The 21,511-nt window shown below is 46.2% G+C and overlaps 1 protein-coding gene across 1 annotated transcript in view; it reads right to left on the bottom strand.

Annotated features, from left to right (window-relative positions):
* The window catches only part of LOC141050646 (uncharacterized), a 67,646-nt gene that overhangs the window by 19,669 nt on the left and 26,466 nt on the right, over window positions 1-21,511 (bottom strand). The window lies entirely within an intron of this gene.

The raw sequence follows: 21,511 nt of genomic DNA, 5'->3' as shown, positions 1-21,511 counted from the left end.
TCCTGTTCCCCATCAGTGAGCTCATTCTGGTCTCTAATACTGATCTCTCTTCTACCTAATCCTCCGGAGCTGATCTATGACCACATCAAAGTTCAACTTTAAAAAATGGCCTCCCAGATCCTTTTCTTTATACAATATGGAAGAATGGGAAAGGCATGTTTGACATTACTGGTTTCTTTCCAATATCTCTACTTTGGGAAAATATGTGTTTTCCCCAATTAGTTAGAATTAAATATTGGGTAAATTCCAAAAATAAAAGTAGTTTGAAAAATATAAAGAAATTAAAAAAATGGAAAAATAAACATAGCGTATCTGATTTTGTAGTGTCTGAGAAATGTTACCTATCAATCTATGAAAATAATAAAATGTATTTAAATGCTGTAAATAGAAAAAAAAAAGCCCAAATTGACATTTTTTCTGACCACTGTACATCCTTAAAAACGGCAAAATCAAGTGATCAAAATGTTGTATGGATCCATCAATGGTTCCCATAAAAACATCTGCTCACTATGCAAAAAAAAAAGCAAGAATAAAAAAAAACAAGGTCTCATACAGCTTCATGAACTCAAAAGTAAAAAAGCTGTGCGTCTCCGAAAATGGTGACACAAACCAAACGAAATAGAAATCGATACAAGGGTGTTTTTGCTGCCATCGTAACGACCTGGAGATTCATGTCAGATCATTTTTATTGCAAGAAGAACACCATAAAAACAAAACTATCAGCATTTTGCATTGTTTTCAACATTCCATCTGGCACTTTATTTTCTTTTCAGTTTTTCATTACATTTTATGCTAAAATGAACGGTCCCACAAAAAAGCCCTCAAATGGCGATGTCGTAGGAAAAATGGAAAAGTTATGGTGCTTGGAGAAAGAGGAGGAAAAAGATGTACAGTACTTTCCTGGTAAAGTTACAATTTTGGTATTGTAGACAAATAATGGGCAGGGGCACTAATTTAGCGTTACTTCGAGGACACCTCTCTGAGAACAGTGTTATATGGGTCCTGACTTCCCGTAACTCTTCAAAACGGATCAATATACAGTAAGTGAAGTAGGGGCGGTCATGGAGCTGGAGAAGACAAGCAAATAGCCAAATGTAGATGTATGTCTTTGATGTAATCAAACCAAGTTTTCTCGTGGCAAATATTATAAGGATTGATCGATTCTTACAATGTGATCCAATCGACCAAAGAAGACTATTATACTCAAAAAAGGCCAAGGGAATAGAAGGACAGGATGAAAGATGTTCATGAACATTGTCACGCCGGCAGCAGTGCCCGCCGCCGTTCCCACTCACCGGCCCACGCCGTGCGCTCTCCTGCCATCCGGAGGATTCGGCCTGTCGCCTCCACACTCCGCTCCTTCCGGCCAGCTGCGGTCCCGCACATGTGCCTTAGGCCGCGGGCCCGCGCTCTGAAGCCTCCTTAACCCTGTAGCGCCTGCCCAGAAGAACCTACTTTCCAATCAGGTGCCGACACAGGGTATATCAGGCGGCTCCTCCATGTTGGAGGCACCTGTTTACCGTGTACATTACGTGCATTAATCTTGACGGTGTTTATAGGGGTTTTGCCCTGTGTTCTGTACCTCCTGCCCTGTCTGGTCCCTCCTGCTCCGTCCTGTACCTCCTGCTCCATCCTGTACCTCCGGCTCTGTACTGTACCTCCGGCTCCATCCTGTACCTCCGGCTCAGTCCCGTACCTCCGGCTCAGTCCTGTACACCTAGCCCTGTTCAGTCATCCTGACCCTTCCTGCTCCACTCTGGTAAACTGAGTCTTCTGTTCAATCCGGGTCTAGGCCATCTATCCCTAGTTCTGTCTGTAGTGTTGCCCTATGTCCTCTTGAGCCATCCCTCTTGGTTCCAGCTGTCGCGGTGCTTGACTCCCTCGAGTCTGCCCCTAACTATTGCTGTATAGGTCCGCTCGCTCTTGGGAGCTTCTGTACCGCCACCCAGAGGGTCCACTCTCATTAACTAAGCATCACAAACATGAAGCATGAAGACTCCAGCAACACCAAAAAAATGGAGGAATAATATACAGTACTGTACAGAAAAAATGCTGCAAATGTTTGCCTGCGACACATCTTACTGATGCAGTATATCTACCTTGTGTCTTACTGCTGCGCTCAGTTCTGTCATGGTGATTGACCTGTGATTTGAAATAAAAAAAATTGAGTCCTGAGAGTGATTTTCCAGCCCCACAGGAGCCTGATCTCACATCATCCCATCTGTCTGGGGTCACATGAAGAGAAAGAAGGATCCACACAAACCTCATACACAGATCTGGGGTCAGATCTCTATGTTTGGTCCAAGCTCCTGTGTACAAGTGACGAGAAGAAATGATGACGATGACGGGCAGTCACCAGATACTGATGATGAATTCGACCTGTGGTCGTAGATACTGATGATGGAGGCGACGGTCGGTTACCAGTAACTGATGATGGAAGCGACGGGTGGTCACTAAATACTGATGATGGAGCAGATGGACAGTTATTAGAAACTGATGATGAAGGTGTTGGGCGGTCACCAGTACCGATGAAGGAGGCGACGGTCCGTCACTAGATTCTGATGGTTTTTACATTTCTCTTTTCGTTAACTTTGTATTTTTGGTAATTGATTACAGTAAATGATTAACATTTCTACTTTTTTAGATACATTTATACTTTTGTAGTATTTTTTTCCCACCTGCCTCAATCTTTGCACAGTACTGTATGTTTTTTTGGCAGCCAAAACTGAGCTGACAGCATTAATAGTAAATTATGGCATTACTAAGAAAATTATAAAGTGAAACTTACCAAAGAGAAAAAACATAAGAGCCCCAGCAGCAATCTTCCGCGCCATACTGTCCTCTCACGCTGCTCGGAGCTGTGTCCATATTGATGCATTTCTAAGCATTATATAGGGAAACCTCATCACTTAGGAACAGATAACAACAAGGAAAAAAACCCCGTAAACCATTAAAGGCTCAAGATAAACCACTTAGCGCAGACCTCCAGGCAAACATTGCTGCTCAGAGACTTGAGGAACAGAGAAGACAATGGCCGGCCATAGTGAGAATCTATAGGGTGAAGGTGTGGAGCGTGACGACGCGTCTTGTTTCCAGGCAGTGATTCGCATTGATCACAGTCATCGGTTACCATCACCGTGCGTCCGTGAGGAACCAGACCAGACTTTACGTTCTGCTTCTGCATTTTGCAGAATCTGGACCCTGAATTAACTGCAGACCACACATGGAGGTCTTGGTGGTTTGTCTTCCTATCGGTTACAGTCGTGTCCAAACTTGACCATTTAATACTTATACCTGGGATTGAGCGAATCTTTTGAAATTCAGATTCACCAGTTATGCCAAATTTTACCAGGAAATTTGATTCACAGGTAAATCAAAAGTATTTGAAAGCCTCTAACTGCACTGAAAAGACTTTCAAGCTGGTAAACGCAAACACATATATGACTATCGGAAAAACAGATGGTAGCTGTTCCTCACTATTGAGCCCTCATACACTTTCTGTACAGTTTCTTTGGTGCTTTATGGTTTTCTCTTCTCATCTTTGTGGTTACACTGTGAGCTGTGACTTCCCTTCGCTATGCAGATTCAACACGCGATGGCTGCTGCATTCCCTGCCAGAGCTTTTATACAGGCTATTATAGTCTGTCTTGATTTATTGTGCTAAATCATGTGATATGATAGCCACAAAGCAGTGTGAGAGACTGCTTGGCCTTGTTGGAGGTCATGTGATCTCTCTCTAACTGGTGCACTGTTCTGCAATGCCTAAAATGGTAAAAGCCATATTAGGCAATGCACACAAATGAATCATTTGAATTCCTTAAAAATTGGCACAAACTTGATTTGCATAGAATTGAGTTGGTTATCTCCAATAACTTAATTATTGCTGGGACTCTCAAGCTCCAAATAATTGGACGCTGAAATGCCAAACTACAATTCAGTGGTGGTCAGATAAATGTATGCATCAGCAAAGGACTTAGTGTCTCCAGCAGTCCATTGACTGTGAATGGGGCGGGCATTTTAGTCCTCTGGTCTTGTGATCATTCGGGGTTCCTCAATGATCCACAAGTTATTAGCCTGACATTGACTTGGCGAGACAACAGCTGAAAGGCAAAGTCGCTGTAATCGGCTAATTGTTTGTGAGTTCAGACTGCAGGGAGTTGGCAGTTATCGTATTTGCTTTCCTATTCTGCTGGTAAACTTTTGGTATTCTGCTGCTAATCCTGACTCAGTCTGTGACCCCAACTTATTCTTGCTGCATAGTTCTGCATGATTTTTCCCCTGGCCAATCCTGTCTGACTTTGTCCCTGGCCACTCCTGTCTGACTTTGTCCCTGACCACTCCTGTCTGACTTTGTCCCTGACCACTCCTGTCTGACTTTGTCCCTGACCACTCCTGTCTGACTTTGTCCCTGGCCAGTCCTGTCTGACTTTGTCCCTGACCACTCCTGTCTGACTTTGTCCCTGACCACTCCTGTCTGACTTTGTCCCTGACCACTCCTGTCTGACTTTGTCCCTGGCCACTCCTGTCTGACTTTGTCCCTGGCCACTCCTGTCTGACTTTGTCCCTGGCCACTCCTGTCTGTCCTTGGCCAGTCCAGTCTGACTCTTTGTCCCTGGCCAGTCCTGTCTGACTTTTTCCCTGACCAGTCCTGTCTGACTTTGCCCCTGGCTAGTTGTGTCTGATTTTGTCCCTGGCTAGTCCTGTCTGACTGGCTTTTTCCCTGGCCAGTACTGTCTGACTTTGTTTTTTACTGCCCCCCTGGCATCTGACCCTGTATACCTTTATGACTATGGTCTTGTCTCCCGAGTTGGTACCTGGTTATGTCCTATCATCAGTATCTGTCCTGGCTAGTAGGAGTTCTCTGCTCCTCTGACCAGCAGCTAATATATGGACTCAACCTAAGGGGCCTTTTTAGATACCTGTACCCCTACTTCTCAATGTTGGAATGTTCTTAGTGCCCCCATTCTTCTCCATGTTGGAGTATTCTTGGTGCCCCCCTACTTCTCAATGTTGGAGTGTTCTTAGTGCCCCCATTCTTCTCCATGTTAGAGTATTCTTGGTGCCCCCCTACTTTTCAATGTTGGAGTGTTCTTGGTGCCCCCATTCTTCTCCATGTTGGAGTATTCTTGGTGCCCTCTACTTCTCCATATTGGAGTATTCTTGGTGTCCCCTATCTTCTCCATGTTGGAGTATTCTTGGTGCCCCCGCCACTTCTCCATGTTGCTGTAGGTTTTCTGCTACCTCACTTTTTTGTGTTTTGGTAGGCTTGATGCCCGCTCTCTTTTTCATATTGCACTTTGTGTCCCCCATTTGTCTCCATTTTGTTGCGGATTTTTCGCCCTTTATCTACTTGGTGTTTTTTTTGCGCTTGGTGTTCACTATCTTCTGCTTCATGTTGGTATTTGTGCCTCCTCTCTTCTCCTCGGAGCAGCTTTCCATGATATTGATGGTTTTGTGCCCTCTATATTCACTGCATCATGGTGAGGTTTGTGCCCCATTCCTTGGCCTTAGTGCCCCCCACTCCTCTTCTTATTGTAGTGGGCTTGGTTTGCTGAGTCATGAGGATCTCGGTCCTCTCTCTTCTCTCTATCATGGTGGGCTTGGAGCCCCTCACTCTTCTATATGTTGCTTTTTTTCTGCCCCCCTCCCCTCTTCTCTATGTATTAGGGTAGGCTTGGTGACACACAAATCTTTGCATCAATCTTTCATTCATTTTATAAAAATAATCTCAGACTTTTTCTTTATTTTTTTTCCCTACAGTAAAGTGGTATCAGGAAATATATCCATATGCTCACTGTTAGTGTTTCTGCCTTCCATACCACAGGTCCTGAGTTTCATACCTGGCAGTGACAAGCTTAAGAGGCTGAGAATTAATAACTGTATAGAGACATTCACTTATCGTAACCGGAAATCTTTTGTCCCTACATTTATCATCTTCACCTCCTGACCCAGATCCTCCCCCTGTGATTAACTTTTGCAGTGACTCATGACTCATGCAGGGAAAAATTGGCCTCCGGTTTCTACATAGAGCTTAGAAGGATCCAGCTCGTCAGTTATTAATGACGTGATGTCATAGACCTACTGGAAAAGTGAAGAATTATCTGGCGGAAATGAAGAAGGAGCAATTGTAAGTGCACAGTGCTGTATAATATGGTGACTGCAATATATTAGAGGAGAGTGTGGCGCCCCTGAGGGTTCAGTTGCCACAGAGGTACTGCACCTCCTCCTGAGGTGTGGTGCCCCACCATCCAGGTAAGTTGGGAACTCCTGACCACGCTCCAACACTCGCATCCCACACAACACAGTAGTTCAGCAAAGCCACATTGCGGATCCCTGCTTGGAGTATAGCAGAGCACCTTTGGTGGCTCCCTGCTTGGAACACGAAACGTGCTGGGAGGCAGGTGGAGTTGAGAATACATAAAAGAGCGGGGAGGTTTAGGATTACAAGTCAGTCAGGGAGAGGAAGCCTCTCAGAGAGGAGTGAGGAAAGGAGATCCCTGGAAGAGGGATGGAGGAAGGAGTGCTGCAGCTGCCTCAGTGATCTGAGCCAGCTTGTACAGGAAAGGAAAGAAGGAGAAAGACTGAAACCCGATCTTCCATAAGAAGGAAAGAATAGTACGGAACGTAGGAGTAAAAGGGAACAGAGGACGTGGGTTAGAGGAAGAACCCTGCTTAGAAGCGCAAGGCCGGGGCCCGGTCCCCGAGGTTGTATGGACACTAATGGTTCTGCAGCAGACACCGGTGGAGTAGTGGGCTGTAAATGCACTACTCCCATCTAAGACTTGGGGGGCACAACAGCAACATTGATAGTGAGTCGGGACTCAGGAGTAAGGAGTCCCCGAAGCAGGCTACACTTGTCTGCTGTACAAGTAGAGTTCTTGGGAACATCTGACAGGAGGAACTCCAGTGTAACTCATTACTAGGAGATCTTCACACTTAAAGGCACTATAGAGGAGACGTTCAGAAAGGCACATGTTGGCGGAGTGTTGGAATGGAGCGTCCTATCTTGCCTGGAGGTCAACTGAGCCCCTGACCGGGAGGACACAGCACGGAGGCAGGCACCTGTGTGTACTACAGACTGTGAGTAAAGCTTTGGAACTACAAGCCCTGGTGTCCTCCATTCACTCTAGCGCCAACGCACCCAGCACCGCTACATCTGGGTACCAGCTTCTACACCGCTTGTGCCTCTCCTCTTCCCCTACATCTACACTGCCCTGGGACTACAGCTCCACCTGTGGGGAGCTTCACCATCTTGGCTGCAACACACCACCAGCCCCAGAGGATCTGCATGCAGTGTCGGCCTAACATCTCACTTGCCGAACACCACAGGTGGCGTCACAAACTATTCCATTCACTACATTCTACCATTCAATTTCCCCCATTAATTGGGCGCCAAGGGCCACGGACCGGGTCACCGCTGCTGTGACACATCCCACTGATACCGGCCCGGTACCGAGTACCCCACAGCCCTGGGTGTGAGGGCGACCCAAGAACAATTTTGATGGGAGAAGGAGGAAGAGAAGGACAAGGAGGAGAAAGAGAGGAAGGACAAGGAGGAGGAGAGGAAGGACAAGGAGGAGGATAAGAGGAAGGACAAGGAGGTGGAGGAGAGGAAGGACAAGGAGGAGAGGAAGGACAAGGAGGAGGAGCAGAAGAGGAAGGAGGAGGAGAGGAAGGAGGAGGAGGAGAGGAAGGAGGAGGAGGAGGAGAGGATGGACAAGTTGGAGGAGAGGAAAGAGGAGGAGAGGACGGACAAGGAGGAGGAGGAGAGGAAGGAGGAGGAGGAGGAGAGGAAGGATGAGGAGGAGGAATGCTTCTGTAATTACACGTGGTGACATTTTTACTAGCCTTGGTTGCAACTTCCTGGCACTGATTTTTTAGGTAAACCATAGTAGAAAAACAAGTCCTGCGACTTTTTCACAGACTAACATCACTCCGCTCCTTTCCATTTTCTAGATGTCTGATTGATCTCAGATATTGCTTACATTCAGGGAGCCACCTAGTCCTGATCACACGGTCTATAGGTTTGCTCCTAGTATTTCAATGCAGACAATCATCTATTAGCTAAAGCGAGCGGCTGCACAAATACTTGTAGCGCTCTACTCTGAGCAATGGTACACTGATACATTGCAGCAAAACCTCAGCTTTGTGATCAGCATCATTGCTATGTAAAAGGAGTATTCCCATCTCGTACATTTATGTAGTATCTGCAGACTATTCCATGAATGTCCGGTACATGTGCGTCCCACCAAGAGAACAGGCCCCCATACAGCACGGCTCTCAGTGGAGCCGTATATATTCCAATAATTCCCATACAAAGTTATTAGAATCCCAGCCGCGTCTCCACTGGGGCAGATTGGTGCCTTGTTTTCAAGATGCAGATCCTATTGGGGAAATCCATCGTTCTGTGTATACTGTATGGCATAAATGTAGGAAATAGGACGTCTCCAAGTGAGTTCCACCTCTGAGGTCGGCGAACAGCTCACTGGTAGTGATGGGCGAGTCCTAAATTACTCGGAATCGCTTGACTCTAGCGAGTCCGAGCCCGGGACTCGCTACTCGTTGCGAGTCTAGCGAGTCCAATGTTAATGTATGGGGAAGCGAGTCTTAGCGAGTAATGTGCGATTTACAAACCGCAGATGTGTCTCGGAAAGCGCTTGCATTGGCGATTTGTAAACCCCACTTGCAACAGTTTGTTGCTGCTGTGTCCGAGTCCAAACTCGCATTTGTTTGTCTTATTTAGCGCCGATGAGGCGAGGGAAGCGATTTTCTCTAGAACACACCATGCTTTGAGCAAACGGGAAATAATCCGAGTCGAGTTGTGCACACACACAGAGCAATCATGGCCCGTGTCACTGTCAACACGCTGCAGTTGATTGATCTGGTGGAGGCTCGGCCCCTGCTTTGGCTCCACACTGACCCTGCCTATGGGCATAACATCCAGCGGACTACAGCCTGGAGGGAGATCGCTCAAGTGATGTTCCCTGCACTGCTACGGCCACGACCTCGTCCCTTTGCAACCTCTTTTTTGGGAAATTGTGTTTTTTGTGACATTGTTGACAAATGCACAGTCACCGAGATGGAGTTAGGTGGTGCTGTAGGCGTCACTTGCTGGCGGGGTAAGTGTGTGTGCTGACACCTAGCAGTGAAGCTGCACACTAGTCCCTGCACTGTGCACTGCACTGTAAGGCTTGATCCTCCCTGCCTGCCTACAGTCTACACAGTACTCCTCTGTCCTCCTGGTAGCTCTCAGAAGAGCTGTTTGGGTTTAATATAAGGAATCTTGAAGTTTCCCTACACTAACTGACAATCCCTATGATCTGCTCAAGCATCTACCTCACCCTGCTCTATCTCAGATCTCTCAGGAATGTAGAGGAAATGGCGGTGGAAAAGGCTTATATACAGCCTCGCCTCTCATACATGACATAGGCATCACGATGGACAGAAGCCAATCATAGTCCTGCCACAACCAACATTACTGAATATGATTGGCGAACATGCTTGTCCATCTAAAAAAGTTTTCTGACCTAACACGCTAGGCTGTCTCGGAAGCTTTGTAGGAACATAACAGATTCTATATTTGCGAGTCCCGAATCCAGTATACAGGACTCGGATTCGTAGACTCGCTCAGACTCGCTCACAATCGCTGTTGACAGTGATCTAGCGAGTGAGAAAAAAAAACTCTGACAAAACTAGGATTGCCATTGACTTGCATTGGACTCGTTACTGTGCGAGTAATCACTGGGAGACTCGCCGAGTAACGAGTCCAGCGAGTCCCTTACTATTCGCCGAGTAACGAGTCCTAGCGAGTAGACTCGCCCATCCCTACTCACTGGGCCTCCCAACTTCTAAACGCAGAAAATCATTTATTTAGTATTTTTATACAAAACCACATTCTAACCCCAACTGATACTTTTATACTCCAGCTAGAGAAGCCACTTAGTGCTCCAATCCACTAACCCCCCCCTTCATGGGCAGAAAATAGTATAATGCCCCTCCACACATTCTGATGCATAAAAAAATCCCCCCACAGTGCAATGTCACCTTGTGTATTCCTTTAGCCACTTTGCCTCCACAGTGCCTTCCCATACAGTGTAATGCCTCCACAGTGCCCTCCCATACAGTATGATGCCTCCACAGTGCCCTCCCATACTGTGTGCTGCCTCCACAGTGCCCTCACACACAGTATGATGTCTCCACAGTTTCCTTACACATTGTACGATGCCTCCACAGTGCCTTCCCACGTCATATGATGCCTCCACAGTGCCTTCCCATACAGTGTGATGCCTCCACAGTGCCCTCACACAGTATGATGCCTCCACAGTGTCCTCCCATACAGTGTGATGCCTCCACAGTGTCCTCCCATACAGTGTGATGCCTCCAGAGTGCCCTCCCATGCAGCATGATGCCTTCACAGTGCCCTCCCATACAGTGTGATGCCTCCACAGTGTCCTCCCATACAGTGTGATGCCTCTACAGTGTCCTCCCATACAGTGTGATGCCTCCACAGTGCCTTCCCACGTCATATGATGCCTCCACAGTGCCTTCCCATACAGTGTGATGCTTCCACAGTGCCCTCACACAGTATGATGCCTCCACAGTTCCCTCCAAAACAGTATGATGCCTCCACAGTGTCCTCCCATACAGTGTGATGCCTCCAGAGTGCCCTCCCATGCAGCATGATGCCTTCACAGTGCCCTCCCATACAGTGTGATGCCTCCACAGTGTCCTCCCATACAGTGTGATGCCTCCAGAGTGCCCTCCCATACAGTGTGATGCCTCCACAGTGCCCTCCCATACAGTGTGATTCCTCCACAGTGTCCTCCCATACAGTGAGAGGCCTCCACAGTGTCCTCCCATACAGTGTGATGCCTCCACAGTGTCCTCCCATACAGTGTGATGCCTCCACAGTGTCCTCCCATATAGTGTAAGGCCTCCATAGTGTCCTCCCATACAGTGTGATGCCTCCAGAGTGCCCTCCCATACAGTGTGATGCCTCCAGAGTGCCCTCTCATACAGTGTGATGCCTCCACAGTGTCCTCCCATACAGTGTGATGCCTCCAGAGTGCCCTTCCATGCAGCATGATGCCTTCACAGTGCCCTCCCATACAGTGTGATGCCTCCACAGTGTCCTCCCATACAGTGTGATGCCTCCACAGTGCCCTCCCATACAGTGTGATGCCACCACAGTGCCCTCCCATACAGTGTGATGCCTCCACAGTGCCCTCCCATACAGTGTGATGCCTCCACAGTGCCCTCTCATACAGTGTGATGCCTCCACAGTGCCCTCCCATACAGTGTGATGCCTCCACAGTGTCCTCCCATACAGTGTGATGCCTCCAGAGTGCCCGCCCATGCAGCATGATGCCTTCACAGTGCCCTCCCATACAGTGTGATGCTTCCACAGTGTCCTCCCATACAGTGTGAAGCCTCCACAGTGCCTTCCCACGTCATATGATGCCTCCACAGTGCCCTCCCATACAGTGTGATGCCTCCACAGTGCCCTCCCATACTGTGTGCTGCCTCCACATTGCCCTCCCATACAGTGTGATGCCTCCACAGTGCACTCACATACAGTGTGATGTCTCCACAGTTCCCTTACACATTGTACGATGCCTCCACAGTGCCTTCCCACGTCATATGATGCCTCCACATTGCCCTCTCATACAGTGTGATGCCTCCACAGTGCCCTCCCATACAGTGTGAGGCCTCCACAGTGTCCTCCCATACAGTGTGATGCCTCCAGAGTGCCCTCCCATGCAGCATGATGCCTTCACAGTGCCCTCCCATACAGTGTGATGCCTCCACAGTGTCCTCCCATACAGTGTGATGCCTCCACAGTGCCCTCCCATACAGTGTGATGCCACCACAGTGCCCTCCCATACAGTGTGATGCCTCCACAGTGCCCTCCCATACAGTGTGATGCCTCCACAGTGCCCTCTCATACAGTGTGATGCCTCCACAGTGCCTTCCCACGTCATATGATACCTCCACAGTGCCCTCCCATACAGTATGATGCCTCCACAGTGCCCTACCATACAGTGTGAGGCCTCCACAGTGCCCTCCCATACAGTGTGAGGCCTCCACAGTGTCTTCCCATACAGTGTGATGCCTCCAGAGTGCCCTCCCATGCAGCATGATGCCTTCACAGTGCCCTCCCATACAGTGTGATGCCTCCACAGTGTGCTCCCATACAGTGTGATGCCTCCACAGTGCACTCCCCTACAGTGTGATGCCACCACAGTGCCCTCCCATACAGTGTGATGTCTCCACAGTGCCCTCCCATACAGTGTAATGCCTCCACAGTGCCCTCCCATACAGTGTGATGCCTCCACAGTGCCCTCTCATACAGTGTGATGCCTCCACAGTGCCTTCCCATGTCATATGATGCCTCCACAGTGCCCTCCCATACAGTGTGATGCCTCCACAGTGCCCTACCATACAGTGTGATGCCTCCACATTGCCCTCCCATACAGTGTGATGCCTCCACAGTGCCCTCCCATACAGTGTGAGGCCTCCACAGTGTCCTCCCATACAGTGTGATGCCTCCAGAGTGCCCTCCCATGCAGCATGATGCCTTCACAGTGCCCTCCCATACAGTGTGATGCCTCCACAGTGTCCTCCCATACAGTGTGATGCCTCCACAATGCCCTCCCATACAGTGTGATGCCACCACAGTGCCCTCCCACATCATATGATGCCTCCACAGTGCCCTCCCATACAGTATGATGCCTCCACAGTGCCCTACCATACAGTGTGATGCCTCCACATTGCCCTCCCATACAGTGTGATGCCTCCACAGTGCCCTCCTATACAGTGTGATGCCTCCACAGTGCCCTCCCATACAGTGTGATGCCTCCACAGTGCCCTCCCATAGTGTGATGCCTCCAGAGTCTCCTCCCATACAGTGTGATGCCTCCACAGTGCCCTCTCATACAGTGTGATGCCTCCACAGTGCCTTCCCACGTCATATGATGCCTCCACAGTGCCCTCCCATACAGTATGATGCCTCCACAGTGCCCTACCATACAGTGTGATGCCTCCACATTGCCCTCCCATACAGTGTGATGCCTCCACAGTGCCCTCCCATACAGTGTGATGCCTCCAGAGTTCCCTCCCAAACAGCATGATGCCTTCACAGTGCCCTCCCATACAGTGTGATGCCTCCACAGTGCCCTACCATACAGTGTGATGCCTTCACAGTGCCCTCCCATACAGTGTGATGCCTTCACAGTGCCCTCCCATACAGTGTGATGCCTCCACAGTGCCCTCACACAGTATGATGCCTCCACAGTGCCCTCACACAGTATGATGCCTCCACAGTGCCCTCTCATACAGTATGATGCCTCCACAGTGCCCTCTCATACAGTATGATGCCTTCACAGTGCCCTCCCATACAGTGTGATGCCTCTACAGTTCCCTCACACAGTATGATGCTTCTACAATGCTCCTAAATTGTTCCCCCAAACACATAGTAAGAAGATCCTCACTATCTGCCAAACATTAACATACACACATACCTCCACCTTCTTTAGGACAGCTCCCAAATCTGTCACTGTTCCACCGAAGGACGATTCAACCTTAGTTTCATAGCACTGGGCATCAGCCATGGGGCTTAGTGGGAAGGACGTCCTCTGAGAGTACAGAGGCTTGTCGTCTGGTAACAGGTGAATAATGGACTCTAGCCGTTATATTCTATTGTCAGACCCCCACACCGGAAAAGGAAGAGCTGTGAGATTTGTGTGTGTGTCCAGACTACAAAGCGAGTTATGTTCAGTGCACTTGTCTATGCTTTCATTCTCCATTTCCAGCCATGCGTGTTCTGTGTGCTCGGTGGGGCGATCATGCTGAAGCTGCAGCAGACACCACAGCTGAGGACACAGGACAGAATCTTTGGTCAAAAGGCAAATTATCTTCGACCTTGGATTACCAATAGTGATGAGCGAGCATGCTCGGGTGTCCTCGGAGTATTCTGGCCTTGTGCTCGGAGATTTCGTTTTGCTCGTCTTATCTGCAGGATTGGCGACTGCTGGACCTGAATACATGTGGGGAATGCCTGATTGTTAGGGAATCTCCACATGTCATCAGCCTGTCTACAAGTCGCCAATCCTGCAGAGAAGACGAGGAAAACTAAATCTCCGAGCACAAGGCCAGAATACTCCGAGGACACCCGAGCAACGAGTATACTCGCTCATCACTGATTGCCAACCCTCCACAGGAGTCTCCAATAACAATAATAATAACAAAAGTCAAAATGCCCCAAAGGCGGCAAACGGAATACTAACAACCTGGGTGATCAGCGAGCGTTCTCTGCGTTCTGTGCATGTTTGGATTCTGATTGCTCAACATTATCTGTACTCAGAGAGTTATCACTGTGTTATCTATGGTGTTACATAGGACTGCAGGTGACATCTACTACATTATCTGTACTCAGGGAGTTATCACTGTGTTATCTGTGGTGTTACATAGGACTGCAGGTGACATGTACTACATTATCTGTACTCAGGGAGTTATCACTGTGTTATCTGTGGTGTTACATAGGACTGCAGGTGACATCTACTACATTATCTGTACTCAGAGAGTTATCACTGTGTTATCTGTGGTGTTACATAGGACTGCAGGTGACATCTACTACATTATCTGTACTCAGGGAGTTATCACTGTGTTATCTGTGGTGTTACATGGGACTGCAGGTGACATCTACTACATTATCTGTACTCAGAGAGTTATCACTGTTATCTGTGGTGTTACATAGCACTGCAGGTGGCATTTACTACATTATCTGTACTCAGAGAGTTATCACTGTGTTATCTGTGGTGTTACATAGGACTGCAGGTGGCATCTGCTACATTATCTGTACTCAGAGAGTTATCACTGTGTTATCTGTGGTGTTACATAGGACTGCAGGTGACATCTACTACATTATCTGTACTCAGAGAGTTATCACTGTGTTATCTGTGGTGTTACATAGGACTGCAGGTGGCATCTACTACATTATCTGTACTCAGGGAGTTATCACTGTGTTATATGTGGTGTTACATAGGACTGCAGGTGACATTTACTACATTATCTGTACTCAGGGAGTTATCACTGTGTTATATGTGGTGTTATATAGGACTGCAGGTGGCATCTACTACATTATCTGTACTCAGTTATCACTGTGTTATCTGTGGTGTTACATAGGACTGCAGGTGACATTTACTACATTATCTGTACTCAGAGCGTTATCACTGTGTTATACAGTGGGGCAAAAAAGTATTTAGTCAGTCAGCAATAGTGCAAGTTCCACCACTTAAAAAGATGAGAGGCGTCTGTAATTTACATCATAGGTAGACCTCAACTATGGGAGACAAACTGAGAAAAAAAAATCCAGAAAATCACATTGTCTGTTTTTTTTTCATTTTATTTGCATATTATGGTGGAAAATAAGTATTTGGTCAGAAACAAGCAATCAAGATTTCTGGCTCTCACAGACCTGTAACTTCTTCTTTAAGAGTCTCCTCTTTCCTCCACTCATTACCTGTAGTAATGGCACCTGCTTAAACTTGTTATCAGTATAAAAAGACACCTGTGCACACCCTCAAACAGTCTGACTCCAAACTCCACTATGGTGAAGACCAAAGAGCTGTCAAAGGACACCAGAAACAAAATTGTAGCCCTGCACCAGGCTGGGAAGACTGAATCTGCAATAGCCAACCAGCATGGAGTGAAGAAATCAACTGTGGGAGCAATAATTAGAAAATGGAAGACATACAAGACCACTGATAATCTCCCTCGATCTGGTGCTCCACGCAAAATCCCACCCCGTGGGGTCAGAATGATCACAAGAACGGTGAGCAAAAATCCCAGAACCACGCGGGGGGACCTAGTGAATGAACTGCAGAGTGCTGGGACCAATGTAACAAGGCCTACCATAAGTAACACACTACGCCACCATGGACTCAGATCCTGCAGTGCCAGACGTGTCCCACTGCTTAAGCCTGTACATGTCCGGGCCCGTCTGAAGTTTGCTAGAGAGCATTTGGATGATCCAGAGGAGTTTTGGGAGAATGTCCTATGGTCTGATGAAACCAAACTGGAACTGTTTGGTAGAAACACAACTTGTCGTGTTTGGAGGAAAAAGAATACTGAGTTGCATCCATCAAACACCATACCTACTGTAAAGCATGGTGGTGGAAACATCATGCTTTGGGGCTGTTTCTCTGCAAAGGGGCCAGGACGACTGATCCGGGTACATGAAAGAATGAATGGGGCCATGTATCGTGAGATTTTGAGTGCAAACCTCCTTCCATCAGCAAGGGCATTGCAGATGAAACGTGGCTGGGTCTTTCAACATGACAATGATCCAAAGCACACCGCCAGGGCAACGAAGGAGTGGCTTCGTAAGAAGCATTTCAAGGTCCTGGAGTGGCCTAGCCAGTCTCCAGATCTCAACCCTATAGAAAACCTTTGGAGGGAGTTGAAAGTCCGTGTTGCCAAGCGAAAAGCCAAAAACATCACTGCTCTAGAGGAGATCTGCATGGAGGAATGGGCCAACAGACCAACAACAGTGTGTGGCAACCTTGTGAAGACTTACAGAAAACGTTTGACCTCTGTCATTGCCAACAAAGGATATATCACAAAGTATTGAGATGAAATTTTGTTTCTGACCAAATACTTATTTTCCACCATAATATGCAAATAAAATGAAAAAAAAACAGACAATGTGATTTTCTGGATTTTTTTTTCTCAGTTTGTCTCCCATAGTTGAGGTCTACCTATGATGTAAATTACAGACGCCTCTCATCTTTTTAAGTGGTGGAACTTGCACTATTGCTGACTGACTAAATACTTTTTTGCCCCACTGTATGTGGTGTTACATAGGACTGCAGGTGGCATCTACTACATTATCTGTACTCAGGGAGTTATCACTGTGTTATCTGTGGTGTTACATAGGACTGCAGGTGACATCTACTACATTATCTGTGCTCAGGGAGTTATCACTGTGTTATCTGTGGTGTTACATAGGACTGCAGGTGACATCTACTACATTATCTGTGCTCAGGGAGTTATCACTGTTATCTGAGGTGTTACATAGGACTGCAGGTGACATCTACTACATTATCTGTACTCAGAGATATCACTGTGTTATCTGTGGTGTTACATAGGACTGCAGGTGACATCTACTACATTATCTGTACTCAGAGAGTTATCACTGTTATCTGAGGTGTTACATAGGACTGCAGGTGACATCTACTACATTATCTGTACTCAGAGATATCACTGTGTTATCTGTGGTGTTACATAGGACTGCAGGTGACATATACTACATTATCTGTACTCAGAGATATCACTGTGTTATCTGTGGTGTTACATAGGACTGCAGGTGACATCTACTACATTATCTGTACTCAGAGAGTTATCACTGTGTTATCTGTGGTGTTACATAGGACTGCAGGTGGCATCTACTACATTATCTGTACTCAGGGAGTTATCACTGTGTTATCTGTGGTTTATATAGGACTGCAGGTGACATCTACTGCATTATCTGTACTCAGTTATCACTGTGTTATCTGTGGTGTTACATAGGACTGCAGGTGACATATACTACATTATCTGTACTCAGAGAGTTATCACTGTGTTATCTGTGGTATTACATAGGACTGCAGGTGGCATCTACTACATTATCTGTACTCAGGGAGTTATCACTGTGTTATCTGTGGTGTTATATAGGACTGCAGGTGGCATCTACTACATTATCTGTACTCAGAGAGTTATCACTGTGTTATCTGTGGTGTTACATAGGACTGCAGGTGGCATCTACTACATTATCTGTACTCAGGGAGTTATCACTGTGTTATCTGTGGTTTATATAGGACTGCAGGTGACATATACTACATTATCTGTACTCAGAGAGTTATCACTGTGTTATCTGTGGTATTACATAGGACTGCAGGTGGCATCTACTACATTATCTGTACTCAGGGAGTTATCACTGTGTTATCTGTGGTGTTACATAGGACTGCAGGTGACATCTACTACATTATCTGTACTCAGAGAGTTATCACTGTGTTATCTGTGGTGTTACATAGGACTGCAGGTGGCATCTACTACATTATCTGTACTCAGGGAGTTATCACTGTGTTATCTGTGGTGTTACATAGGACTGCAGGTGACATATACTACATTATCTGTACTCAGAGAGTTATCACTGTGTTATCTGTGGTATTACATAGGACTGCAGGTGGCATCTACTACATTATCTGTACTCAGGGAGTTATCACTGTGTTATCTGTGGTGTTACATAGGACTGCAGGTGACATCTACTACATTATCTGTACTCAGAGAGTTATCACTGTGTTATCTGTGGTGTTACATAGGACTGCAGGTGACATCTACTACATTATCTGTACTCAGAGAGTTATCACTGTGTTATCTGTGGTGTTACATAGGACTGCAGGTGGCATCTACTACATTATCTGTACTCAGGGAGTTATCACTGTGTTATCTGTGGTTTATATAGGACTGCAGGTGACATCTACTGCATTATCTGTACTCAGTTATCACTGTGTTATCTGTGGTGTTACATAGGACTGCAGGTGACATATACTACATTATCTGTACTCAGAGAGTTATCACTGTGTTATCTGTGGTATTACATAGGACTGCAGGTGGCATCTACTACATTATCTGTACTCAGAGAGTTATCACTGTGTTATCTGTGGTGTTACATAGGACTGCAGGTGGCATCTACTACATTATCTGTACTCAGAGAGTTATCACTGTGTTATCTGTGGTATTACATAGGACTGCAGGTGGCATCTACTACATTATCTGTACTCAGGGAGTTATCACTGTGTTATCTGTGGTGTTACATAGGACTGCAGGTGACATATACTACATTATCTGTACTCAGAGAGTTATTACTGTGTTATCTGTGGTGTTATATAGGACTGCAGGTGGCATCTACTACATTATCTGTACTCAGAGAGTTACAGCTGTGTTATCTGTGGTGTTACATAGGACTGCAGGTGACATCTACTACATTATCTGTACTCAGAGAGTTATCACTGTGTTATCTGTGGTGTTATATAGGACTGCAGGTGGCATCTACTACATTATCTGTACTCAGAGAGTTATCACTGTGTTATCTGTGGTATTACATAGGACTGCAGGTGGCATCTACTACATTATCTGTACTCAGGGAGTTATCACTGTGTTATCTGTGGTGTTATATAGGACTGCAGGTGGCATCTACTACATTATCTGTACTCAGAGAGTTATCACTGTGTTATCTGTGGTATTACATAGGACTGCAGGTGGCATCTACTACATTATCTGTACTCAGGGAGTTATCACTGTGTTATCTGTGGTGTTACATAGGACTGCAGGTGACATATACTACATTATCTGTACTCAGAGAGTTATTACTGTGTTATCTGTGGTGTTACATAGGACTGCAGGTGACATATACTACATTATCTGTACTCAGGGAGTTATCACTGTGTTATCTGTGGTGTTATATAGGACTGCAGGTGACATATACTACATTATCTGTACTCAGAGAGTTATTACTGTGTTATCTGTGGTGTTATATAGGACTGCAGGTGGCATCTACTACATTATCTGTACTCAGAGAGTTATCACTGTGTTATCTGTGGTATTACATAGGACTGCAGGTGGCATCTACTACATTATCTGTACTCAGGGAGTTATCACTGTGTTATCTGTGGTGTTACATAGGACTGCAGGTGACATATACTACATTATCTGTACTCAGAGAGTTATTACTGTGTTATCTGTGGTGTTATATAGGACTGCAGGTGGCATCTACTACATTATCTGTACTCAGAGAGTTATCACTGTGTTATCTGTGGTGTTACATAGGACTGCAGGTGACATCTACTACATTATCTGTACTCAGAGAGTTATCACTGTGTTATCTGTGGTGTTATATAGGACTGCAGGTGGCATCTACTACATTATCTGTACTCAGAGAGTTATCACTGTGTTATCTGTGGTATTACATAGGACTGCAGGTGGCATCTACTACATTATCTGTACTCAGGGAGTTATCACTGTGTTATCTGTGGTATTACATAGGACTGCAGGTGGCATCTACTACATTATCTGTACTCAGGGAGTTATCACTGTGTTATCTGTGGTGTTACATAGGACTGCAGGTGACATATACTACATTATCTGTACTCAGAGAGTTATTACTGTGTTATCTGTGGTGTTATATAGGACTGCAGGTGACATATACTACATTACCTGTACTCAGAGAGTTATCACTGTGTTATCTGTGGTATTACATAGGACTGCAGGTGACATCTACTACATTATCTGTACTCAGAGAGTTATCACTGTGTTATCTGTGGTATTACATAGGACTGCAGGTGGCATCTACTACATTATCTGTACTCAGAGAGTTATCACTGTGTTATCTGTGGTGTTACATAGGACTGCAGGTGACATATACTACATTACCTGTACTCAGAGAGTTATCACTGTGTTATCTGTGGTGTTACATAGGACTGCAGGTGGCATCTACTACATTATCTGTACTCAGGGAGTTATCACTGTGTTATCTGTGGTGTTACATAGGACTGCAGGTGACATCTACTACATTATCTGTACTCAGAGAGTTATCACTGTGTTATCTGTGGTGTTACATAGGACTGCAGGTGGCATCTACTACATTATCTGTACTCAGGGAGTTATCACTGTGTTATCTGTGGTGTTACATAGGACTGCAGGTGACATCTACTACATTATCTGTACTCAGGGAGTTATCACTGTGTTATCTGTGGTGTTACATAGGACTGCAGGTGACATCTACTACATTATCTGTACTCAGAGAGTTATCACTGTATTATCTGTGGTGTTACATAGGACTGCAGGTGGCATCTACTACATTATCTGTACTCAGAGAGTTATCACTGTGATATCTGTGGTGTTACATAGGACTGCAGGTGACATCTACTACATTATCTGTACTCAGAGAGTTATCACTGTGTTATCTGTGGTGTTATATAGGACTGCAGGTGGCATCTACTACATTATCTGTACTCAGTTATCACTGTGTTATCTGTGGTGTTACATAGGACTGCAGGTGACATTTACTACATTATCTGTACTCAGAGCGTTATCACTGTGTTATATGTGGTGTTACATAGGACTGCAGGTGGCATCTACTACATTATCTGTACTCAGGGAGTTATCACTGTGTTATCTGTGGTGTTACATAGGACTGCAGGTGACATCTACTACATTATCTGTGCTCAGGGAGTTATCACTGTGTTATCTGTGGTGTTACATAGGACTGCAGGTGACATCTACTACATTATCTGTGCTCAGGGAGTTATCACTGTTATCTGAGGTGTTACATAGGACTGCAGGTGACATCTACTACATTATCTGTACTCAGAGATATCACTGTGTTATCTGTGGTGTTACATAGGACTGCAGGTGACATCTACTACATTATCTGTACTCAGAGAGTTATCACTGTGTTATCTGTGGTGTTACA

The sequence above is a fragment of the Dendrobates tinctorius genome, unplaced genomic scaffold (genome assembly GCF_039654945.1).
Source record: "Dendrobates tinctorius isolate UK_male_01 unplaced genomic scaffold, ASM3965494v1 ptg000152l, whole genome shotgun sequence".
Lineage (NCBI taxonomy): Eukaryota > Metazoa > Chordata > Amphibia > Anura > Dendrobatidae > Dendrobates > Dendrobates tinctorius.
Note: the sequence above shows the minus strand (reverse complement) of the source record. Positions and strands in the feature narration are given on the sequence as shown.